The sequence below is a fragment of the Sarcophilus harrisii genome, chromosome 4 (genome assembly GCF_902635505.1).
Source record: "Sarcophilus harrisii chromosome 4, mSarHar1.11, whole genome shotgun sequence".
Classification (NCBI taxonomy): domain Eukaryota; kingdom Metazoa; phylum Chordata; class Mammalia; order Dasyuromorphia; family Dasyuridae; genus Sarcophilus; species Sarcophilus harrisii.
Window position 1 is genome coordinate 250,189,971 of NC_045429.1, and position 8,025 is coordinate 250,197,995.

Here is an 8,025-nt window from a genome sequence, read left to right on the forward strand (position 1 = left end):
TTAAAGGTAAATATTGTGTCTATGTGTCTATGTGTATGTATGTATATGTATATACATATGTATATGTGTGTATATATTTATTCTGCTGTATGCAACAAATATCAAACAGGGCTTATGATATAAAAAAGATGCTTAATTTTTTTTTTTTTTTGGCTGAAGCAATTGGGGTTAAGTGACTTGCCCAGGACCACACAACTAAGGAAGTGTTAAGTGTCTGAGACCAGATTTGAACTCACGTCCTCCTGACTTCAGGGCTGGTGCTCTATCCAGAGCACCACCTAGCTGCCCCAAGATGCTTAATTTCTAAAAAGAAATTGTAAGCACCTTTTTCTTCAGCTCTAGTTTTACTTTTCCCCCCTTATGTCTAATCGTGTCCAATTACTTTAGAGAACTGAGGAATATTAATGATTAATAGTCTTTCAGAGAAACACAGCTTGTAATACATCATTAGGAGCCAGAGATCAGAGCTCTTGAATTAGAAGGAGAAGATATGGAAGAATATATTAGTGCTCCATACAATTAATTTATACCAGTCAAAAATCAACTCCTTTTAGAATTAGAATGCCTGCTCTGCAATGAAAACATATTTGCAGGAAAGTTGCACGGTTCTTTACAGGATTCCTTCCAAAGTATGAGAGATGAATTAATATGCATTAAACAATTGACTAGAAACCCATCTTTGTTCTACTTTTGGAGTGGGGGCTGGGGAAGATAGACATTCACAATAAGGAAGGCAGAATTATGAACAGGTGAGTATCAGGTTAAGGAAGGCAATTGAGATGTAAAGGATTGGTTGTGTAGTGGGATGAACCACCTGACCTTTATTTGAATTGATCTAACTCAATCATCTCTATTTTAGAACTGATTTGATCTGCTATTTCAAGGCAACAAGGTTGAAGATACACAGACCATTTGCTTTTTTACAGGTTTGATTTTTTTCTTTGACAATTAATAATGAAAACCAAAAGCAGGAAGTGGGCAAGGGAGAATATATATTGAATCTTGATGAATATTTTTGGCTATGATGGAGTATATCTCAATTAAGCTGCCAGGATTCTCAGAATTGGGGGAATGTTTGATGTGAGTTGGGGTGCCCATGAAACTTGATTTTTACATGCCTTCTTCAAATACATTCATCAAATAATTCAGGGGATAAAAGTGGCCCCATAAACATTAATTGAACAGCCATTAAGCAGGATAGCTGTTTGTTTAGGGTTGATGGAGGACATAAAGCTTCATACCCTGTGGTAGAAAACAATTAGGTCTGATGATGAACACGCCATTAAATGTACTATTACCAGTCTTCTATCTGTCTAACTTTATAAAATAGCAGTCAGCTGTAGTCAAAAGCCTGCACAAGCAATAGGAAGTCATATTTTTACTGTCATGTCATCACCCGTTATAAATATTGTAGTGTTTCTAATGCTTTATGCTAATGGCAATGACTAATGGTAGTCATTATCTCCATTCAATCTCATAAAAAAAAACTTCCTCAAGAGAGACTGCTCATAACTAGAATGCTGTTTAAAATTAAACTGTTTCTAAAACACTGAAAATAAAAAGCACTTAAATACAAGAGGGTGGATGGCTAATTTATTTTGTTTTGAGTATGTTTGACAACTGCTGCCAACATTAACTTTGCCACCAGCCAAATTGATATTCCACACCATACTGCCTTATATACTCATATGTATATGTATGTGCATGCATAATGCCTTAAAGTTTGGTAGAGTTTTTTGCCCATTTGAGAATCTAAGTGAAGATTTAAGATAGGTAAACAGATGGCTTGAATAAATTTGATACTGGCCCTTTGGAGATTTGGGTATTTTTAACATGGAAGATGATTCTCTCATCTATTTCTGATTTCAATTATGAATTCTGTTTACTTGACAGGTACACAGAACTCCTTCATTTTCAGAACAGGAACAGAAATATTTGAATGAATGAAGCTGTCTTTGCATCTGATCAGTGCTAAAGGAGATGTTAAATTTATTCCCCAAAAAAGTAAGTGTTCATTTTGGTTTCATTATAAGTGGTCATAGGAAAGTCAGAATGTGGTGACTTTCACATGCCAGAACCCTTCATATTTCTTATAAAATTTCTCCTTCAAGATGTATATGTCCATATTCTGAGATTACCTAATGTATGTGTATGTGTGCTGCATATAATATACATATGTATATATACCCAAATAGATTTACCTAAATACACATGCAGTATACTTTTATATGCATGATTCTAATCAGTATAGTTTAATCAGTTTAGAGTCATAATTTTTCAGATAGCATTATTTTATTTGGGATAACATGGAATAGTGGATAGAGTGCTAGGTGTAGAGTCAGAAAGATTTGTTTCTAAATCTTTTATCTTATGCTTACTAGGTCTGTGATTTAACTTCTGTGTTCTTTGTTAATGCCAAAGAATTTGTCTACTAGCTAAGAAATTATGATGTGCCTTGAAGATGCTGAAATTCTAGCAATAAGGAGGAAGATGTTGAGTCTTAAATTTCACCAAACTCTGTGCTGAACAATTTCCGTATCATTTTCTCCATTGTTGTCAAAGAATAAGTTCCTAAAGAATGAAGTTATTGCCCATTCAATGTATTAGGGCTTTATTATCATCTGGGAAGTAACTGTGGATATATAATTTATATTTGGGACCAAAACAGCTCCAAATGGTAAAGATGTTCCAATGTCATTAAGGTTTCATCTAAATAATGCTAATTATGTTGATACTAAAAAAAGTACAAGTTTTGTGGAGGAAAAAAGTTGATAATGTGATTCAGGAAAGGGGGTTCTTTCATGAATTTTGAATTTTCATGAATTAAGAAAAATTTTCCAAAATTCTACCTAATTTTATATAGCTATACAAATATATTGTGTGTCTAAAACATTTTGTACATTGTACAGTTTCAGGAATTTGAGGAAATTTAGGGGGAAGAGGAAAGTGTTTGGTAGGGATACTTTAGTCCTCTTAGTAACCCACACCCAATCTTCAGACCTTCATTGTGCATTGGATCATTCCTAAAGATCTCTGAAAGTTTAATTGCTCTACATACTGGTTCCATTCTATTACAAAACTACATTCTGCTAGATATAGGACAAATTAATCAGTGATGCTATTGTGTTTAGTAGGTGCTAATAAACACTACTAGTTTTAACATGTTGCTTCCCTAGATAAGATATTTATAGTTTGTCTGGGGCCCTCTGAGAATAAATATACTATTCAATGTAATAATTTCAAAGGTGGATGACTCAGGAAATGTGACGTGCTAGTGGAAAAATTGGGGACTGAGGCTGTGGAGGTGGAAGAAAGAATGGTCTTCTAAGTGGTCATAAAATCATGTTATATAAATGGTTTTTCTTGGTTTCTTTGTAGTAGGCCTCTAGTTTTGACTTTCTGCAAGAAAGAAATGTTGAATGAAAGGCATTAATGATAACTTCTATGTATAGAGTCCTAAAAACAAAAGTATGATTATCCTCATTTTACAAATGAAGAAAATTATATTCTGGGAAGTTAAAGTGACTTTTCTAAGATCATTCAACAAAATATCAGAGCCAGTATTTGAATTCAAATCTCTGAGCACAAAGACCAATGTTCTTTTTACTACAAAATTTGTTTCTCCTAAGTCTGTTTCTACCAAGTACAGATTAGTTTCACTACAGCCAAAAAGAAGTGAGAATGGAGAACCAGGAAGGTTTATAGTAATATTTTTCACTGTTTTCATATCCATTCATTCCTTTGCAATTTTTTCTAACACTTTACATCAGCAAGTCTTAGTTAGCTAACAATTCAGAAATATCTATCTATCTATTCATATATCATTCACATCTATCTCTAGATATATATATACATCATTTCTATCTATATGTGCATATATTTGTAGAGGAACATGCAGAGAGAGATTAGAGAAAGAAGGCAGATATAGAAAAAAAGAAAGACAGACAAAAGAAAGAGAGACATGTAGGAGGCAGAGGATTGTACTTAGATAAAAGGAAAAAAAAAATGAATCCTATTCCATCTCCAGAATTTACTAGTTCATCATTGCCACTTTTTGAAGTTTAATTGTCTTATTTATATGATACTTATAGTCTGTATCTCCCAGGATTGTTCCAAGGTTCAAATAAGAAAATGATATGCACTCTTATTGAGAGAAGCAGACTAGCATACTGGATAGATGTACAAGAGTCAGGAAGAACGAGGTTCAAATATTTCCTCTGACACATACTTGCTGTGTAATCCTGGAAAGGCAGGATTCCCAGGCATATTTCAAGATTGCATTTCATAGATAAGTAACTGATGTGTCTTGTTAGTTAGTTCCCAATTCTAATACAGTCATAGGTCTGTCTGTCTTCTTATTAATGTGTTATATATGTATTATATATGTATATATGAAACCTATTATTATCATGTATTAATCACTATTAATCATGTTTTAATTACCATCATAATAATGGTAGCTGGTATAGCATAGAGGCAGTTGTATGTATGTGTGTATGTATATGAAAAGAAAATGAAACTGTCTTTTATACAAAAAGATATACAGTGAATATATATATATATACACATATCTATATACATATTTACACATATATTTGAATATAACGTGAACAAGTATTAATTTCAGCTGTTATTATGCAAACAAGGAAATTATTGTCACTACAGAATAGAAGGCTGGACTCAATGTCAGGAAGACCTGGATTCAAATCATTTAACCATTTAAGTATTCTAGTCTTTAATATTATGTTACAAAGAAGATGTCAACGTGTATTGGTAGAGGAATTTTTTTTATATTAAAATCATAAGTTCCAACCCAGTAGATACATACATATATGTTGTTATGTCTTGTCCTTCATTCTTAAAGAGGACCATGGTATCAGAGAGTGGATGCCATAACATGCAAGTAAATTGTATTTAAGTGAGGGCTGGGCGAAGTCACCTGCTTCAATTGCCCCTCCAGACTTATTTGAGTGCAGTGGCCCAATGTAGATCAGAATGACTGGAGATGATCCTAGTTGCAAATGGGAGATTCTGACCTTTTAAAGTGAAGGTCTTCAACAGGTCTCAATTTGACCAAGGCAATACCCATTTAGTGATTAAGGCTAAGTAGCAATTGAGGCAAATAATCTTTTCTTTCATCCAGTCAAAAAAAAAAAATCTAAATAAATAAATAAGCAAATCTGGGAGGGGAAGACTCTCAGGGTTTCTGACCAAAGCAGAAAAGATTGTTATTTACTTTCTATCTGAGTCAATCAAGACCCAAACAATTTCCAAATGGGGATAGGCCTGGGACCTATTCAGTGAGAATCAGAGTGGTTTGGATTTAAGGAATAATCTTTAAGAAGGAAATCTAACCTAACCCCCAAGATATATTGGGAGGATTTAGAGACCCAAAAGGGGAAAAAAAAAGCTTTTAAGAGCATCTGTAATTAAGGGTTTGATACTCTATGTGGATAGAGGGAGGGAAGAGAAGGAGGGAAAATGAAAAAGAAGACAGGAAGGAAGTGTATTGGGCAGCTCTACTCACAGAGGTTGTTGTTTATCCTTCTTTCTTTAGGAGTATCATGATATCAGGGTATAATGTATGTTGAACCCTATCATAAATGCACTGAAATAAAAAAATTGTTGTTCAGTTTTTAGTTTTTTAACTCTATAGCTAAGATTACAGATGAGGAAACTGAAGCAAAAAGAACTAAATGACAACTCAAGGTCACACAGCTAATATGGCCAGTTGAACTAAAAAAAAAAGGAAGTCTTTTTGATTCCAGACCTAACACTATATCCACTGCTACCTAATTTCCCAGAATGCAAAAATAAATAAATAAACCACCAGCAGAAGAGAGATCTTCCCCCCACAAAGTATACAATTTAACTAGGAAAAAGAATATGAAGGGGAGATAGATATATAGATATTACACAACTAGAGATAATGGATGAATGGATAAGTATGTAAATAAGTCAGTGGGGAGAAAGAGGTGGGAAGAAAAGAGAAGTAGAGGAAAAGAGGGAAGGACCAAGTGAGAGAGGGAGAGAGATGAATGATAAAGAATTTATTAAGTACTTATGTTCCAAGAAGTGAGTGCAAGGGATAATGTTGTAAAAAAAATTACCCTGGCATGGATTCTGTCAATAAAAAGTTACTATAAAAAAAAAAAAACGTAATTGAGAAATGTTTAATGAAATAAATAAAAATGCAATACAATACAAAACAAACAAAAAACAAACAAACAAAAAAAAGTACTTATGTTCCAGATCCTATATGAAGTACTAGGGAATAAAAAAAAATAAATACAAGCAAGACAGTCAAGAGTTTATATTATAAAGAGGAAAGACAGTATCAGAAAGATTGATATGGTTATGGTCTGAAATTAGCTGGAAAGAAACATGCCCTGGTTTGTGGAAGCATGAGGTGAAAGTTCACCTCTCAGAACCTTAGAAGGAGAGAATAATGTTCTATGAAAGAAGAATGAGGAAATGATGGAGAAGAGGGGAACAAGGAAGATAGTAGTCATAGTCCATAAGTATATATGTGTATGTGAATGTAGATATATACAAATATTTATATATTAACATCCCAAGTGTATATCTATATGTATATACCTATGCATCATGATTATTAAAAGTCCATATGTATATTAATATATTTTTGTTGACACTAATAGACTTTACCCAGTGAAACACTAGAATACTAAATTTTGTAGTATAGGCAATTAGACAATGATAGAATATTATAAGACAAAAATTATATAGGACAAATGACAAGTTTTTGAAGACTTAGATAAGGGACAAATCAGTGTAGAATGGGATTTTAAGGGAAAGTTTCAAGGAAGAAATGGACCCAGATAGACTACTGTTAAGCAGAATTATACAGTTTTTTATTTTATTTTTCTGTAATTCAAAAATAAATCCAAATCAGTACTTCCCATATGTATGTCTCTGTGTTTGTGTATTTCAGATTCCTAGAGGCTTTTCACTGAAGCACTTTATTACATCATTAAGATTTTTATTTGTTTTTTGACAAAGTTAAGGTGAGAATTTGTTTTACTTATTTATACATACTTATAATAGGTTTTGGTTTTCTTGCTTTTTTAATAGGGTAGAAGAGATGATAGGGATGGAATTTTGAAGCCTAAAATAAAATAAAAATGATTTAAAAAAAAAAAAGATGGCACTAATAAATTTTTACTGTGCTTGCTAAGTATTTTCTCTAACCTCACTTAAAGCTTTTTGGTATTTCAGCTCTCAAGTCTGCATATTACTTGATTTGAAACCTAGTTGAAAAGATAAAGTGCTATGGCATTTTTTTTGGTCATGAAAATTGGATATAGGCTTCAAATTCGCATTTATAATAAATAGACTTCATTGTGACAATTTTATATTCAATGACATAGTCTATTCATTCTGAATTCTTTAAACATTGTAAATGTGAGTCAGCTTTGAAAATAACTTTATTCTTTACTTCTGAATATACAAATTAGAAGGGGAGAACCAAGGGAATGGCCTGTTATATAAAATCAATTAATATGTCAGAACTGAATAACTCTTCAGCCTCCATATAGATGGATAGATAGATATTATATATATTTTTTTCAACATGGAAAATTATTCCAGAGAGTTAAATAATTTTCCCAAAGTTACATAAGTAATGAATATCAGATTTAGGATTTGAATCAGCACATACACACACAAACACACATAAAAATCCAGAGTTAGTGTTCTTTCCATTTAATATCTTGTCTTCTTGTTTCTACTCCCCTTTTGGTTAGTTCTAAGATAGTAAAAATGACTCTAGAAAGTCTTCTTCAAGGTTTGCTCTAGAATTTTATTCGAGGTAAGTTCTTGGGACAACAGAAACAAGAAAATCCAATATAAACTTTTAGGGGTAATACCAAGTATAGGATAAGTAGTCTTGGGATTGAGGGTAAAAACCAAGCATAAATCTGCATTTTCATCTTTATCTCTTCCTCTCCTATTCCTGCTTCTCTATCTCCTCTTTGTCTATCCCTTTTTCCTCTTTTTGCATGT

The 8,025-nt window shown here is 32.6% G+C and overlaps 1 long non-coding RNA gene across 1 annotated transcript; it reads left to right on the plus strand.

Annotated features, from left to right (window-relative positions):
• Positions 1-293: 293 nt before the first annotated feature.
• LOC116423692 lies at positions 294-7,335 on the plus strand. The gene is made up of 3 exons (XR_004234199.1): positions 294-926; positions 1,894-2,004; positions 6,956-7,335. It is a non-coding gene; the product is annotated as an uncharacterized LOC116423692 (long non-coding RNA).
• Positions 7,336-8,025: the final 690 nt, after the last annotated feature.